Genomic DNA, 19,058 nt, shown 5'->3' on the forward strand with positions numbered 1-19,058 from the left:
GTGGTTCACGCCACTCCAGCATCCCTACACGGCGCCAAATGGGCGCCGCGCCAACCCGCACATGCGCAGTTGGGGCAACTCAATCCTGCGCATGCGCAGTTGGGCCGCGCCATCCTGCGCATGCGCGGGGAACTTCTTACGCGCGAGGCCCCGACGCAATATGGCGTGGGTGTTCAGGGGCCGGCAGCGGCGGAATGTAGGCCCGGGAGGGGAGACGCCGGCCCACCAATCGTTGGGCCCCAATCGCAGGCCAGACCCCTTCGGAGGCCCCCCCCGGTGAAGGAGCCCCCCTCTCCCCCCCCCCCCCCCCCCCCCCACAGGCCGTCCCCGAGCTTTCCCGCAGAGTTCCCACCGGCCGCGACCAGGGGTGGACGGCACTGGCGGGACCCTGTCGTGTCGGGCCGGAGAGGCGCTGCTCGCCATTTGCGGCAATTCTCCAAACGGCCCGGGGCGATTAGCACGGCGCTCATTTCGGGGGGTTTGAAGAATCACGTGCGGGGGTCGGGGCGGCGTGGCACGATTCGCTTGGCGTCACGGCGATTCTCCCACCCGGCGTGGGGGGGGGGGGGGGGGCGGGGGAGAATACCACCCTACATGTTCAGTCAGTTCAAAACTTTTACAGGCAGTTTTTGCCAGTGTGTTCGGATGGGAGTCTTGCTGAAATGCTGGTTTAACAAAGTTTGCATCTTGAAAGACATGCCCCGTTGGATTCCAACCAATGTATTTGCTGCTTACTCAGAACAGCAGGCTAAAATGAACGACTGGGGGAGAAGAGGATTCACCATGGATGTGCAATCTTTCTCCACCTCCATCCCACACCAGAATGGCCTGAGATTTCTTCGCTTCTTTCTCGAAAAGAGCTCTGGACAATTCCCATCCAGCACCACTCTCCTCCGCCTGGCTCAAATCGTTCTATCTCTCAACAACTTCTCCTTTAACTGATCCCATTTTCTCCGAATCAAAGGTGTAGCATGGGTCCTAGCTACGCTTGCCTTTTTAAGGGGTATGTGAAACATTCCTTGTTCCAGGGGCCGATCCGGGCCCCCTCCCACAACTCCTTTACCAATACATTGATGACTATTTTGGTGCCGCGTCATGCTCTCGCCCAGACCTGGAAAAATTCAACTTCACTTCCAGTTTCCACCCCTCCATCACTTTCACCTGGTCCACCTCAGACACTTCCCTTCCCTTCCTTGATCTTTCTGTCTCCATTTCCGGCAATAGACTATCCATTAATATCCACTACAAGCCCACTGACTCCCACAGCTAACGCACCCTACACCCTGTAAGGACTCCATCCCTTTCTCTCAACTCCTTCGCCTCCGTCTCATTTGTTCCGACGATGCCACTTTCCAAAATGGTGCTTCGCAAATGTGTCCTTCTTCCTCGACCGTAATTTCCCACCTACAGTTGTGGACAGGGCCCTCAACAGTGTGCGGTCCATCTCCCGCGCCACTACCCTCATCCCCCCTCCCTCCCAGAACAAGGATAGAATCCCCCTCATTCTCACATTTCATCCCACCAGCCTCCGTATGCAAAGCATAATCCTCCACCATTTTCACCAACTCCAGTGTGATGCCACCACCAAACACATCTTGCCTTCACTCCCTCTGTCAGAATTCGGCAGAGACCATTCCCTCTGAGACAATCTAGCCTAGTCCTACACCATACCAGTACCTCTCCCATCACCTATGGCACCTTCCCATGCATTCGCAGAAGGTGTAATCCCTGCCCCTTTACCTCTTCCATGCTTAACATTCCAGGCCCAAATAACTCATTCCAGGTTAAGCAGCGTTTCACTTGCATCTCTTCCAATTTGGTCCACTGCATTCGCTGCTCCTAATGTGGTCTCTATATCGGAGAGACCAAACACAGACTGGATGATCGCTTTCCTGAGCATCTTCAGTCTGTGCACATTCAGGACCCTGGCCTTCCTGTTGCTTGCCATTTTAACAAAAGGCCCTGCTCTCATGCCCACATGTGTGTTCTTGGCCTGCTGCAATGTTCCAGTGAAGCTCAACGCAAACTGGAGGAACAACATCTCATTTTCCAGTTAGGCACGCTACAGCCTTCCGGCCTGAACATCGAATTGAACAACTTCAGATGATCAGCTCTACCTCACCTCGACCCATTTGTTTTCATCCCATTTCATTTTAACTGACTTTAACCATTTCTTTCTTTCTTAATATATATTTAACACACACCCCCACCCCATCTTATCCACCTTTCTTTAATCTTTCTCCTCTTTGCTTCCTCCTTTCCCTCCCCCCCACAGTTCCATGTCACAGTTTAGCCTCTGATGTTAGTTTCGCTGCTGTTTGGCCTCACACTCTGGGGACTGCCATTAGCACTCTTTCCCCTTAGTTTCTGTCAACATTAGCATCCGGTTTCCCTGGGTTTCTGTGGCTATGGCTCATCTTTCATTCTCTTTTTTTAAAATAAATTTAGAGTGCCCAATTAATCTTTTCCAATTAAGGGACAATTTAGCGTGGCCAATCCACCTAGCCTGCACATCTTTGGGTTGTGGGGGTGAAACCCACGCAAACACGGGGAGAATGTGCAAACTCCACACGGACAGTGACCCAGAGCTGGGATCGAACATGGGACCTCGGCGCCGTGAGGCAGCAGTGCTAACTACTGCGCCACCGTGCTGCCTTAAAATAATCTTGCTTACAGAATTATGTGACAGTATAAGGCCGTTATTTGTCTACCTGACAATACAATCTTACTAATAAAAGCAAAATGCTGCAGATGCTGGAGATCTGAATTAAAGTTCCGAAGAACTTTAATCTTGCACTCATTAATCCCATTGTTTCTCCACAGAAGCTGCCAAACCTCATCTTTCATTCTCACTCCACAGTATAAATATTTCCCACTTTCTCTGTCTGCTAGCTTTGACAAAGAGGCATCGGACTCGAAACGTTAGCTCTTTTCTCCCCCTACAGATGCTGCCAGACCTGCTGAGATTTTCCAGCATTTTCTCTTTCGTTTCAGATTCCAGCATCCGCAGTAATTTGCTTTAAATAAGAGGAGAGGAGGACATTGGTCTTATTGACCTGCACACAAACACAGTTCCCTGAATGGCAGCAGTCTTCTTAATGATCGATCTGAGCAACCGTTCTTCACATAGGAGCCTGGGCACTGAGGGTTGGATTCGTCTGTGATTGGTGGTTTAGCAGCAATTGTGTTGGCCTGGAACGGCCGAGATTTTAGGCCCGATTAAATTGGACACAAAATTAAGAATTGGACATTTTAAACCAAATTGCAGTCACCTCCAGACAGGCTGATGGGAATTCATACTTGACCAAAAATCCAAACACACTACGCACAGACATAATGCCAGGACAAGTCTGGGCCTGCCTTGTCAATCATCTATCAAGAGATAATTGGCTCCATTCATGTGCATCGATTTGTTTTGAGTTGCCCAGATTGAGCCAGACTTTCTGGCACCCAGAGTTCCCGTCATTACCATATATCACAACCGGCTACGTGCAAGCCACACCACTGGAGAAGGAGCAGGTCTCTGACAAGCAGTTATCATCAAGTTCATTGAATGTTGGGATCTCCTCCCGAGACCCGATTGGCCAAGGGCCAGAGGAGGTTCTGGAAAGGTGCGAATGTAGGGGGATAAATGTAGACCCTAAGACATACTCCGGCGTAGACTTGGTGCGGAGGTGACCTTGACGATTCGGAAGACTGACCCGAGAAGGAAGGAAGCAGCTGGCAAGATCCACCTTTGCGACGACGACCCTGAGGAACTCAGAGAATCGGATCCGCAGCGCGACTGAGTCCATCGGCACGGGTAGTATAACAAAACTTGGGACCTTTTTGTGAATGATATTGGGATAATTCACCAGTTAATGTTATTGTGTTCAATAAACCTGGTTGAACTTTATATTTGTGTTGTCCTTTGTTCACCTCGCTAATAGACATCTGGGTAAATTTTTTGATCAATAAACCGGCCGAAGCATCTGAGAATTTACAGACACAGCACCATGCGACCCACACAAGCCCAGTAAGATTTCCACCCTGGTCCTCAATAACGATGTAATGCTGGATGAGTACAGTGAGAATTACCACCCTGGGAAGGGGTAAAATTGGGTGTTGTTGCACCTTCAGTGGACGGCTAAAGGGGAATATCATAGTCCTGATTTTCCATTCACCATCCTACTTGGAACAGGGTGGATAGGAACGGGAAAATTGATTGATTTTTATTGTCACATGTACCAAAGTACAGTGAAAAGTATTTTTCTGCGGCCAAGGGAACGTACACAGTACGTGCATAGTAGACAAAAGATAATCGACAGAGCATATTGACAAATGGTAATAGTGATCAGAGATAAAATAAATGGGTCAGCTAGTCCTGAAAGACGTGCTTTTAGGTGAATTGGACATTCTGAATTCTCCCTCACTGTACCCGGACAGGTACCGGAGCGTGGCGACTAGGTGTTTTTCACAGTCACTTCATTACAGCGTTAATGTAAGCCTACTTGTGACAACAATAAAGATTATTATTATTATTATCTTCACTGAACATCAGTCAAACTAAAGCTACATTAGTCAAACCAAAGCGACTGTGCTTCTGGCTGATTCAATCGATTCTTTCAGCTACCCGCTTGGGTGAAATCTACAGACTGATAATCTCAGCATCCCAGTAAACACTGGGTTCAACTTCCCAGCCCACATTGAGCCTGTTGCCGAGATGCTTTCTTTGTTTTGGAAAGTGGCCATTTATGGCTCAGCTCTCCATTGTCAAAATTCAGATCCTCACTTTCACTGCCTCAAATATCAGCTTCCAATGTTTTCCCCGTCATTTAAACATTTATTAAAAGTTTATTAAACTTCCGTCCTCCACAAATTCCAAATTATTCAGAACACCATCGCCAATGGGCCCCACTCAGACTCCATAACATTGTCAAGTTCCACGTGTTTTGTTTAATCCAACCAGGACCCCACAACAGGCGAACTAATTTATCATCCCCAGTTATGCCTAGCCCCCCCTCCCCAGACACCAGTCTACTGCCAATCCCCCACTCCCCAGACACCAGTCTACTGCCAATCCCCCATTCCCCAGACACCAGCCTACTGCCCATCCCCCTCCCCAGACACCAGTCTACTGCCCATCCCCCTCCCCAGACACCAGTCTACCACCCATCCCCATTCCCCATGCCCCAGCCTACTGCCCCTCCCCACTCCCCAGACACCAGTCTACTGCCCCTCCCCATTCCCCAGACATCAGCCTACTGCCCCTCCCCATTCCCCAGAAACCAGTCTACTGCCCATCCCCATTCCCTAGACACCAGTCTACTGCCCATCCCCATTCCCCAGACACCAGTCTACTGCCCATCCCCATTCCCCAGACACCAGTCTACTGCCCATCCCCATTCCCCAGACACCAGTCTACTGCCCCTCCCCATTCCCCAGACACCCGTCTACTGCCCATCCCCATTCCCCAGACACCAGTCTACTGCCCATCCCCACTCCCCAGACACCAGCCTACTGCCCATCCCCATTCCCCAGACACCAGTCTACTGCCCATCCCCACTCCCCAGACACCCATCTACTGCCCATCCCCACTCCCCAGACACCAGTCTACTGCCCATCCCCACTCCCCAGACACCAGTCAACTGCCAATCCCCATTCCCTAGACACCAGTCTACTGCCCATCCCCATTCCCCAGACACCAGTCTACTGCCCATCCCCATTCCCCAGACACCAGTCTACTGCCCATCCCCATTCCCCAGACACCAGTCTACTGCCCCTCCCCATTCCCCAGACACCCGTCTACTGCCCATCCACATTCCCCAGACACCAGTCTACTGCCCATCCCCACTCCCCAGACACCAGCCTACTGCCCATCCCCATTCCCCAGACACCAGTCTACTGCCCATCCCCACTCCCCAGACACCCGTCTACTGCCCATCCCCACTCCCCAGACACCAGTCTACTGCCCATCCCCACTCCCCAGCCACCAGTCAACTGCCAATCCCCACTCCCCAGACACCCGTCTACTGCCCATCCCCCACTCCCCAGACACCAGTCTACTGCCCATCCCCACTCCCCAGACACCAGTCTACTGCCAGTCCCCATTCCCCAGGCACCAGTCTACTGCCCAACTCATTCCCCAGACACCCGCCTACTGCCCATCCCCATTCCCCAGACACCAGTCTACTGCCCATCCCCACTCCCCAGACACTCGTCTACTGCCCCTCCCCATTCCCCAGACACCAGTCTACTGCCAATCCCCACTCCCCAGTCACCAGTCTACTGCCCAACTCATTCCCCAGACACCCGTCTACTGCCCATCCCCATTCCCCAGACACCAGTCTACTGCCCATCCCCACTCCTCAGACACCAGTCTACTGCCAATCCCCACTCCCCAGACACCCGTCTACTGCCCATCCACCACTCCCCAGACACCAGTCTACTGCGGGCCCCCATTCCCCAGACACCAGTCTACTGCCCATCTCCATTCCCCGGACACCAGTCTACTGCCCATCCCCACTCCCCAGACACAAGTCTACTGCCCCTCCCCACTCCCCAGACACCAGTCTACTGCCAATCCCCACTCCCCAGACACCCGTCTACTGCCCATCCCCATTCCCCAGACACCAGTCTACTGCCCATCCCCACTCCCCAGACACCAGTCTACTGCCAATCCCCACTCCCCAGACACCCGTCTACTGCCCATCCACCACTCCCCAGACACCAGTCTACTGCCCATCCCCATTCCCCAGACACCAGTCTACTGCCCATCCCCATTCTCCAGACACCAGTCTACTGCCCATCCCCATTCCCCAGACACCAGTCTACTGCCCATCCCAACTCCCCAGACACCAGTCTACTACCCAGCCCCACTCCCCAGACACCAGTCTACTGCCCATCCCCATTCCCCAGATACCAGTCTACTGCCGCTCCCCATTCCCCAGACACCAGTCTACTGCCCCTCCCCATTCCCCAGACACCCGTCTACCTGCCCCCTCCCCATTCCCCAGACACCAGTCGACTGCCCATCCCCCCTCCCCAGACACCAGTCTACTGCCGCTCCCCATTCCCCAGACACCAGTCTACTGCCCCTCCCCATTCCCCAGACACCAGTCTACTGCCCATCCCCCCTCCCCAGACACCAGTCTACTGCCCCTCCCCATTCCCCAGACACCAGTCTACTGCCAGACCCCCATTCCCCAGACACCAGTCTACTGCAGACCCCCACTCCCTAGACACCAGTCTACTGCCCATCCCCACTCCCCAGACACCAGTCTACTGCCCAACTCATTCCCCAGACACCCGTCTACGGCTAATCCCCACTCCCCAGACACCAGTCTACTGCCCAAATCATTCCCCAGACACCCGTCTACTGCCCATCCACCACTCCCCAGACACCAGTCTACTGCCCATCCCCATTCCCCGGACACCAGTCTACTGCCCATCCCCATTCCCCAGACACCAGTCTACTGCCCATCTCCATTCCCCAGACACCAGTCTACTGCCCATCCCCATTCCCCAGACACCAGTCTACTGCCCATCCCCATTCCCCAGACACCAGTCTACCTCCCATCCCCCCTCCCCAGACACCAGTCTACTGCCGCTCCCCATTCCCCAGACACCAGTCTACTGCCCCTCCCCATTCCCCAGACACCCGTCTACTGCCCCTCCCCATTCCCCAGACACCAGTTGACTGCCCATCCTCCCTCCCCAGACACCAGTCTACTGCCGCTCCCCACTCCCCAGACACCAGTCTACTGCCCATCCCCCCTCCCCAGACACCAGTCTACTGCCCCTCCCCATTCCCCAGACACCAGTCTACTGCCAGACCCCCATTCCCCAGACACCAGTCTACTGCAGACCCCCACTCCCTAGACACCAGTCTACTGCCCATCCCCACTCCCAGACACCAGTCTACTGCCCAACCCATTCCCCTGACACCCATCTACTGCCCATCCCCACTCCCCAGACACCAGTTTACTGCCCATCCCCATTCCCCAGACACCAGTCTACTGTCCATCCCCATTCCCCAGACACCAGTCTACTGCCCATCCTCATTCCCCAGACTCCAGTCTACTGCCCATCCACCACTCCCCAGACACCAGTCTACTGCCCATCCCCATTCCCCAGACACCAGTCTACTGCCCATCCCCATTCCCCAGACACCAGTCTACCTCCCATCCCCCCTCCCCAGACACCAGTCTACTGCCGCTCCCCATTCCCCAGACACCAGTCTACTGCCCCTCCCCATTCCCCAGACACCCGTCTACTGCCCCTCCCCATTCCCCAGACACCAGTCGACTGCCCATCCCCCCTCCCCAGACACCAGTCTACTGCCGCTCCCCACTCCCCAGACACCCGTCTACTGCCCATCCCCCACTCCCCAGACACCAGTCTACTGCCCATCCCCACTCCCCAGACACCAGTCTACTGCCAGTCCCCATTCCCCAGGCACCAGTCTACTGCCCAACTCATTCCCCAGACACCCGCCTACTGCCCATCCCCATCCCCAGACACCAGTCTACTGCCCATCCCCACTCCCCAGACACTCGTCTACTGCCCCTCCCCATTCCCCAGACACCAGTCTACTGCCAATCCCCACTCCCCAGTCACCAGTCTACTGCCCAACTCATTCCCCAGACACCCGTCTACTGCCCATCCCCATTCCCCAGACACCAGTCTACTGCCCATCCCCACTCCTCAGACACCAGTCTACTGCCAATCCCCACTCCCCAGACACTCGTCTACTGCCCATCCACCACTCCCCAGACACCAGTCTACTGCGGGCCCCCATTCCCCAGACACCAGTCTACTGCCCATCTCCATTCCCCGGACACCAGTCTACTGCCCATCCCCACTCCCCAGACACCAGTCTACTGCCCCTCCCCACTCCCCAGACACCAGTCTACTGCCAATCCCCACTCCCCAGACACCCGTCTACTGCCCATCCCCATTCCCCAGACACCAGTCTACTGCCCATCCCCACTCCCCAGACACCAGTCTACTGCCAATCCCCACTCCCCAGACACCCGTCTACTGCCCATCCACCACTCCCCAGACACCAGTCTACTGCCCATCCCCATTCCCCAGACACCAGTCTACCGCCCATCCCCATTCTCCAGACACCAGTCTACTGCCCATCCCCATTCCCCAGACACCAGTCTACTGCCCATCCCAACTCCCCAGACACCAGTCTACTACCCAGCCCCACTCCCCAGACACCAGTCTACTGCCCATCACCATTCCCCAGATACCAGTCTACTGCCGCTCCCCATTCCCCAGACACCAGTCTACTGCCCCTCCCCATTCCCCAGACACCCGTCTACTGCCCCTCCCCATTCCCCAGACACCAGTCGACTGCCCATCCCCCCTCCCCAGACACCAGTCTACTGCCGCTCCCCATTCCCCAGACACCAGTCTACTGCCCCTCCCCATTCCCCAGACACCAGTCTACTGCCCATCCACCCTCCCCAGACACCAGTCTACTGCCCCTCCCCATTCCCCAGACACCAGTCTACTGCCAGACCCCCATTCCCCAGACACCAGTCTACTGCAGACCCCCCACTCCCTAGACACCAGTCTACTGCCCATCCCCACTCCCCAGACACCAGTCTACTGCCCAACTCATTCCCCAGACACCCGTCTACGGCTAATCCCCACTCCCCAGACACCAGTCTACTGCCCAACTCATTCCCCAGACACCCGTCTACTGCCCATCCACCACTCCCCAGACACCAGTCTACTGCCCATCCCCATTCCCCGGACACCAGTCTACTGCCCATCCCCATTCCCCAGACACCAGTCTACTGCCCATCTCCATTCCCCAGACACCAGTCTACTGCCCATCCCCATTCCCCAGACACCAGTCTACTGCCCATCCCCATTCCCCAGACACCAGACTACCTCCCATCCCCCCTCCCCAGACACCAGTCTACTGCCGCTCCCCATTCCCCAGACACCAGTCTACTGCCCCTCCCCCATTCCCCAGACACCCGTCTACTGCCCCTCCCCATTCCCCAGACACCAGTTGACTGCCCATCCTCCCTCCCCAGACACCAGTCTACTGCCGCTCCCCACTCCCCAGACACCAGTCTACTGCCCATCCCCCCTCCCCAGACACCAGTCTACTGCCCCTCCCCATTCCCCAGACACCAGTCTACTGCCAGACCCCCATTCCCCAGACACCAGTCTACTGCAGACCCCCACTCCCTAGACACCAGTCTACTGCCCATCCCCACTCCCCAGACACCAGTCTACTGCCCAACCCATTCCCCTGACACCCATCTACTGCCCATCCCCACTCCCCAGACACCAGTTTACTGCCCATCCCCATTCCCCAGACACCAGTCTACTGTCCATCCCCATTCCCCAGACACCAGTCTACTGCCCATCCTCATTCCCCAGACTCCAGTCTACTGCCCATCCACCACTCCCCAGACACCAGTCTACTGCCCATCCCCATTCCCCAGACACCAGTCTACTGCCCATCCCCATTCCCCAGACACCAGTCTACCTCCCATCCCCCCCCCCAGACACCAGTCTACTGCCGCTCCCCATTCCCCAGACACCAGTCTACTGCCCCTCCCCATTCCCCAGACACCCGTCTACTGCCCCTCCCCATTCCCCAGACACCAGTCGACTGCCCATCCCCCCTCCCCAGACACCAGTCTACTGCCGCTCCCCACTCCCCAGACACCAGTCTACTGCCCATCCCCCCTCCCCAGACACCAGTCTACTGCCCCTCCCCATTCCCCAGACACCAGTCTACTGCCCATCCCAACTCCCCAGACACCAGTCTACTACCCAGCCCCACTCCCCAGACACCAGTCTACTGCCCATCCCCATTCCCCAGATACCAGTCTACTGCCGCTCCCCATTCCCCAGACACCAGTCTACTGCCCCTCCCCATTCCCCAGACACCCGTCTACTGCCCCTCCCCATTCCCCAGACACCAGTCGACTGCCCATCCCCCCTCCCAAGACACCAGTCTACTGCCGCTCCCCATTCCCCAGACACCAGTCTACTGCCCCTCCCCATTCCCCAGACACCAGTCTACTGCCCATCCCCCCTCCCCAGACACCAGTCTACTGCCCCTCCCCATTCCCCAGACACCAGTCTACTGCCAGACCCCCATTCCCCAGACACCAGTCTACTGCAGACCCCCACTCCCTAGACACCAGTCTACTGCCCATCCCCACTCCCCAGACACCAGTCTACTGCCCAACTCATTCCCCAGACACCCGTCTACTGCTAATCCCCACTCCCCAGACACCAGTCTACTGCCCTACTCATTCCCCAGACACCCGTCTACTGCCCATCCACCACTCCCCAGACACCAGTCTACTGCCCATCCCCATTCCCCGGACACCAGTCTACTGCCCATCCCCATTCCCCAGACACCAGTCTACTGCCCATCTCCATTCCCCAGACACCAGTCTACTGCCCATCCCCATTCCCCAGACACCAGTCTACTGCCCATCCCCATTCCCCAGACACCAGTCTACCTCCCATCCCCCCTCCCCAGACACCAGTCTACTGCCGCTCCCCATTCCCCAGACACCAGTCTACTGCCCCTCCCCATTCCCCAGACACCCGTCTACTGCCCCTCCCCATTCCCCAGACACCAGTCGACTGCCCATCCTCCCTCCCCAGACACCAGTCTACTGCCGCTCCCCACTCCCCAGACACCAGTCTACTGCACATCCCCCCTCCCCAGACACCAGTCTACTGCCCCTCCCCATTCCCCAGACACCAGTCTACTGCCAGACCCCCATTCCCCAGACACCAGTCTACTGCAGACCCCCACTCCCTAGACACCAGTCTACTGCCCATCCCCACTCCCCAGACACCAGTCTACTGCCCATCTCCATTCCCCAGACACCAGTCTACTGCCCATCCCCATTCCCCAGACACCAGTCTACTGCCCATCCCCATTCCCCAGACACCAGTCTACCTCCCATCCCCCCTCCCCAGACACCAGTCTACTGCCGCTCCCCATTCCCCAGACACCAGTCTACTGCCCCTCCCCATTCCCCAGACACCCGTCTACTGCCCCTCCCCATTCCCCAGACACCAGTCGACTGCCCATCCCCCCTCCCCAGACACCAGTCTACTGCCGCTCCCCACTCCCCAGACACCAGTCTACTGCCCATCCCCCCTCCCCAGACACCAGTCTACTGCCCCTCCCCATTCCCCAGACACCAGTCTACTGCCAGACCCCCATTCCCCAGACACCAGTCTACTGCCCATCCCCACTCCCCAGACACCAGTCTACTGCCCAACCCATTCCCCTGACACCCATCTACTGCCCATCCCCACTCCCCAGACACCAGTTTACTGCCCATCCCCATTCCCCAGACACCAGTCTACTGTCCATCCCCATTCCCCAGACACCAGTCTACTGCCCATCCTCATTCCCCAGACTCCAGTCTACTGCCAATCCCCATTCTCCAGACACCAGCCTACTGCCCATCCCCATTCCACAGACACCAGTCTACTGCCCATCCCCATTCCCCAGACACCAGTCTACTACCCATCCCCATTCCCCAGACACCAGTCTACTGCCCATCCCAACTCCCCAGACACCAGTCTACTACCCATCCCCACTCCCCAGACACCAGTCTACTGCCCATCCCCACTCCCCAGGCACCAGTCTACTGCCCATCCCCACTCCCTAGACACCAGTCTACTGCCCATCCCCACTCCCCAGACACCAGTCTACTGCCCATCCCCATTCTCCAGACACCAGTCTACTGCCCATCCCCATTCCCCAGACATCAGTCTACTGCCCATCCCCACTCCCCAGACAACAGTCTACTACCCATCCCCATTCCCCAGACACCAGTCTACTGCCCCTCACCATTCCCCAGACACCAGTCTACTGCCCCTCCCCATTCCCCAGACACCAGTCTACTGCCCATCCCCATTCCCCAGACACCAGTCTACTGCCCCTCCCCATTCCCCAGACACCAGTCTACTGCCCATCCCCACTCCCCAGACACCAGTCTACTGCCCATCCCCACTCCCCAGACACCAGTCTACTGCCCATCCCCATTCTCCAGACACCAGTCTACTGCCCATCCCCATTCCCCAGACACCAGTCTACTGCCCATCCCCACTCCCAGACACCAGTCTACTACCCATCCGCATTCCCCAGATACCAGTCTACTGCCCCTCCCCATTCCCCAGACACCCGTCTACTGCCCCTCCCCATTCCCCAGACACCCGTCTACTGCCCATCCCCATTCCCCAGACACCAGTCTACTGCCCCTCCCTATTCCCCAGACGCCAGTCTACTGCCAATCCCCACTCCCCAGACACCAGTCTACTACCCATCCCCCATTCCCCAGACACCAGCCTACTGCCCATCCCCACTCCCCAGACACCAGTCTACTGCCCATCCCCATTCATCAGACACCAGTCTACTGCCCATCCCCATTCCCCAGACACCAGCCTACTGCCCATCCCCATTCCTCAGACACAGTCTACTGCCCCTCCCCATTCCCCAGACACCAGTCTACTGCCCATCCCCACTCCCCAGACACCAGTCTACTGCCAGTCCCCCATTCCCCAGACACCAGTCTACTGCCCATCCCAACTCCCCAGACACCAGTCTACTACCCATCCCCACTCCCCAGACACCAGTCTACTGCCCATCCCCATTCCCCAGACACCAGTCTACTGCCCATCCCCATTCCCCAGACACCAGTCTACTGCCCATCCCCATTCCCCAGACACCAGTCTACTGCCCATCCCCCCTCCCCAGACACCAGTCTACTGCCGCTCCCCATTCCCCAGACACCAGTCTACTGCCCCTCCCCATTCCCCAGACACCAATCTACTGCCCATCCCCCCTCCCCAGACACCAGTCTACTGCCCATCCCCCCTCCCCAGACACCAGTCTACTGCCCCTCCCCATTCCCCAGACACCAGTCTACTGCCAGACCCCCATTCCCCAGACACCAGTCTACTGCAGACCCCCACTCCCTAGACACCAGTCTACTGCCCATCCCCACTCCCCAGACACCAGTCTACTGCCCAACTCATTCCCCAGACACACGTCTACTGCCCATCCCCACTCCCCAGACACCAGTCTACTGCCCAACTCATTCCCCAGACACCCGTCTACTGCCCATCCACCACTCCCCAGACACCAGTCTACTGCGGGCCCCCATTCCCCAGACACCAGTCTACTGCCGATCTCCATTCCCCAGACACCAGTCTACTGCCCATCCCCATTCCCCAGACACCAGTCTACTGCCCATCTCCATTCCCCAGACACCAGTCTACTGCCCATCCCCATTCTCCAGACACCAGTCTACTGCCCATCCCCATTCCCCAGACACCAGTCTACTGCCCATCCCCATTCTCCAGACACCAGTCTACTGCCCATCCCCACTCCCCAGACACCAGTCTACTGCCAGTCCCCCATTCCCCAGACACCAGTCTACTGCCCCTCCCCATTCCCCAGACACCAGTCTACTGCCCATCCCCACTCCCCAGACACCAGTCTACTGCCCATCCCAACTCCCCAGACACCAGTCTACTACCCATCCCCACTCCCCAGACACCAGTCTACTGCCCATCCCCACTCCCCAGACACCAGTCTACTGCCCATCCCCACTCCCCAGACACCAGTCTACTGCCCATCCCCACTCCCCAGACACCAGTCTACTGCCCATCCCCATTCTCCAGACACCAGTCTACTGCCCATCCCCATTCCCCAGACATCAGTCTACTGCCCATCCCCACTCCCCAGACACCAGTCTACTACCCATCCCCATTCCCCAGACACCAGTCTACTGCCCCTCCCCATTCCCCAGACACCCGTCTACTGCCCCTCCCCATTCCCCAGACACCAGTCTACTGCCCATCCCCATTCCCCAGACACCAGTCTACTGCCCCTCCCCATTCCCCAGACACCAGTCTACTGCCGATTGCCCCCATTCCCCAGACACCAGTCTACTCCCCTCCCCATTCCGCAGACACCAGTCTACTGCCCATCCCCATTCTCCAGACACCAGTCTACTGCCCATCCCCATTCCCCAGACACCAGTCTACTGCCCATCCCCACCCCCAGACACCAGTCTACTACCCATCCCCATTCCCCAGACACTAGTCTACTGCCCCTCCCCATTCCCCAGACACCCGTCTACTGCCCCTCCCCATTCCCCAGACACCCGTCTACTGCCCATCCCCATTCCCCAGACACCAGTCTACTGCCCCTCCCTATTCCCCAGACGCCAGTCTACTGCCAATCCCCACTCCCCAGACACCAGTCTACTACCCATCCCCCATTCCCCAGACACCAGCCTACTGCCCATCCCCACTCCCCAGACACCAGTCTACTGCCCATCCCCATTCATCAGACACCAGTCTACTGCCCATCCCCATTCCCCAGACACCAGCCTACTGCCCATCCCCACTCCCCAGACACCAGTCTACTGCCCATCCCAATTCATCAGACACCAGTCTACTGCCCATCCCCATTCCCCAGACACCAGCCTACTGCCCCTCCCCATTCCCCAGACACCAGTCTACTCCCCTCCCAATTCCGCAGACACCAGTCTACTGCCGATTTCCCCCATTCCCCAGACACCCGTCTACTGCCCATCCACCACTCCCCAGACACCTGTCTACTGCCCATCCCCACTCCCCAGACACCAGTCTATTACCCAAGTCACTCCCCAGACACCAGTCTACTGCCGCTCCCCACTCCCCAGACACCAGTCTACTGCCCATCCCCATTCTCCAGACACCAGTCTATTGCCCATCCCCATTCCCCAGACACCAGTCCACTGCCCATCCTCATTCCCCAGACACCAGTCTACTGCCAATCCCCATTCTCCAGACACCAGTCTACTGCCCATCCCCATTCCCCAGACACCAGTCTACTGCCCATCCCCATTCCCCAGACACCAGTCTACTGCCCATCCCCATTCCCCAGACACCAGTCTACTGCCCATCCCAACTCCCCAGACACCAGTCTACTACCCATCCCCACTCCCCAGACACCAGTCTACTGCCCATCCCCACTCCCCAGACACCAGTCTACTGCCCATCCCCACTCCCCAGACACCAGTCTACTGCCCATCCCCACTACCCAGACACCAGTCTACTGCCCATCCCCATTCTCCAGACACCAGTCTACTGCCCATCCCCATTCCCCAGACATCAGTCTACTGCCCATCCCCACTCCCCAGACACCAGTCTACTGCCCATCCCCATTCTCCAGACACCAGTCTACTGCCCCTCCCCATTCCCCAGACACAGTCTACTGCCCATCCCCTTTCCCCAGACACCAGTCTACTACCCCTCCCCATTCCCCAGACACCCGTCTACTGCCCCTCCCCATTCCCCAGACACCCGTCTACTGCCCATCCCCATTCCCCAGACACCAGTCTACTGCCCCTCCCCATTCCCCAGACGCCAGTTTACTGCCAATCCCCACTCCCCAGACACCAGTCTACTACCCATCCCCCATTCCCCAGACACCAGCCTACTGCCCATCCCCACTCCACAGACACCAGTCTACTGCCAATCCCCATTCCCCAGACACCAGCCTACTGCCCCTCCCCATTCCCCAGACACCAGCCTACTGCCCATCCCCACTCCCCAGGCACCAGTCTACTGCCCATCCCCATTCCCCAGACACCAGCCTACTGCCCATCCCCATTCCCCAGACACCAGTCTACTGCCCATCCCCACTCCCCAGGCACCAGTCTACTGCCCATCCCCATTCCCCAGACACCCGTCTACTGCCCATCCCCATTCCCCAGACACCCGTCTACTGCCCATCCCCATTCCCCAGACGCAGTCTACTGCCCCTCCCCATTCCCCAGACACCAGTCTACTGCCGATTGCCCCCATTCCCCAAACACCAGTCTACTCCCCTCCCCATTCCGCAGACACCAGTCTACTGCCCATCCCCCACTCCCCAGACACCAGTCTACTGCCGATTGCCCCCATTCCCCAGACACCAGTCTACTGCCCATCCCCCACTCCCCTGACACGGGCTACTGCCCATCCCCACTCTCCAGACGCCAGTCTACTGCCCATCCCACTCTCCAGACGCCAGTCTACTGCCCATCCCCAGTCCCCAGACACCCGTCTACTGCCAGTCCCCCATTCCCCAGACACCAGTCTACTGCCAGTCCCCCACTCCCCAGACACAGTCTACTGCCCATCCCCTTTCCCCAGACACCAGTCTACTACCACTCCCCATTCCCCAGACACCCGTCTACTGCCCCTCCCCATTCCCCAGACACCCATCTACTGCCCATCCCCATTCCCCAGACACCAGTCTACTGCCCCTCCCCATTCCCCAGACGCCAGTTTACTGCCAATCCCCACTCCCCAGACACCAGTCTACTACCCATCCCCCATTCCCCAGACACCAGCCTACTGCCCATCCCCACTCCCCAGGCACCAGTCTACTGCCCATCCCCATTCCCCAGACACCAGCCTACTGCCCATCCCCATTCCCCAGACACCAGTCTACTGCCCATCCCCACTCCCCAGGCACCAGTCTACTGCCCATCCCCATTCCCCAGACACCCGTCTACTGCCCATCCCCATTCCCCAGACACCCGTCTACTGCCCATCCCCATTCCCCAGACGCAGTCTACTGCCCCTCCCCATTCCCCAGACACCAGTCTACTGCCGATTGCCCCCATTCCCCAGACACCAGTCTACTCCCCTCCCCATTCCGCAGACACCAGTCTACTGCCCATCCCCCACTCCCCAGACACAAGTCTACTGCCGATTGCCCCCATTCCCCAGACACCAGTCTACTGCCCATCCCCCACTCCCCTGACACGGGCTACTGCCCATCCCCACTCCCCAGACACCAGTCTACTGCCCATCCCCATTCTCCAGACACCAGTCTACTGCCCATCCCCTTTCCCCAGACACCAGTCTACTACCCCTCCCCATTCCCCAGACACCCGTCTACTGCCCCTCCCCATTCCCCAGACACCCGTCTACTGCCCATCCCCATTCCCCAGACACCAGTCTACTGCCCCTCCCCATTCCCCAGACGCCAGTCTACTGCCAATCCCCACTCCCCAGACACCAGTCTACTACCCATCCCCCATTCCCCAGACACCAGCCTACTGCCCATCCCCACTCCCCAGGCACCAGTCTACTGCCCATCCCCATTCCCCAGACACCAGCCTACTGCCCATCCCCATTCCCCAGACACCAGTCTACTGCCCATCCCCACTCCCCAGACACCAGTCTACTGCCCATCCCCATTCCCCAGACACCCGTCTACTGCCCATCCCCATTCCCCAGACACCCGTCTACTGCCCATCCCCATTCCCCAGACGCAGTCTACTGCCCCTCCCCATTCCCCAGACACCAGTCTACTGCCGATTGCCCCCATTCCCCAGACACCAGTCTACTCCCCTCCCCATTCCGCAGACACCAGTCTACTGCCCATCCCCCACTCCCCAGACACCAGTCTACTGCCGATTGCCCCCATTCCCCAGACACCAGTCTACTGCCCATCCCCCACTCCCCTGACACGTGCTACTGCCCATCCCCACTCTCCAGACGCCAGTCTACTGCCCATCCCCACTCTCCAGACGCCAGTCTACTGCCCATCCCCAGTCCCCAGACACCCGTCTACTGCCAGTCCCCCATTCCCCAGACACCAGTCTACTGCCAGTCCCCCACTCCCCAGACACCAGTCTACAGCCCATCCCCAGTCCCCAGACACCAGTCTACTGCCCATCCCCATTCCCCAGACACCAGTCTACTGCCCATCCCCACTCCCCAGACACCAGTCTACTGCCCATCCCCCACTCCCCAGACACCAGTCTACTGCCCATCCCCCCCTCCTCAGACACCAGTCTACTGCCGATTTCCCCCTTTCCCCAGACACCAGTCTACTGCCGATTGCCCCCATTCCCCAGACACCAGTCTACTGCCCATCCCCCACTCCCCTGACACGGGCTACTGCCCATCCCCACTCTCCAGACGCCAGTCTACTGCCCATCCCCAGTCCCCAGACACCCGTCTACTGCCAGTCCCCCATTCCCCAGACACCAGTCTACTGCCAGTCCCATACT

The sequence above is a fragment of the Scyliorhinus canicula genome, chromosome 2 (assembly GCF_902713615.1).
Source record: "Scyliorhinus canicula chromosome 2, sScyCan1.1, whole genome shotgun sequence".
NCBI classification, from domain to species: domain Eukaryota; kingdom Metazoa; phylum Chordata; class Chondrichthyes; order Carcharhiniformes; family Scyliorhinidae; genus Scyliorhinus; species Scyliorhinus canicula.